Below are 228 nucleotides of genomic sequence, written 5' to 3'. Positions count from 1 at the left end.
CGTGATTAATCTGTCTTTAATTTGTTTCATTATATATTCTAACTCCGTTGACCGGTTAAAGGCCATGGGCCTCCTTGTTTTTTTTTTGCAGTGACCAGCCATAGATTACGACCAGACCACACACAAGATGGAGCTGCCTGTCTTCTTAATAGCAAACAAAATACTTCCTAGCAGGTTTAGTGTCCATACCTGTACATGAAAGTGTCCAGAAACCTCCTAGAATTTGTC

This window comes from Argopecten irradians, chromosome 2, assembly GCF_041381155.1.
Source record: "Argopecten irradians isolate NY chromosome 2, Ai_NY, whole genome shotgun sequence".
Lineage (NCBI taxonomy): Eukaryota > Metazoa > Mollusca > Bivalvia > Pectinida > Pectinidae > Argopecten > Argopecten irradians.
This window is presented reverse-complemented; position numbering follows the sequence as displayed.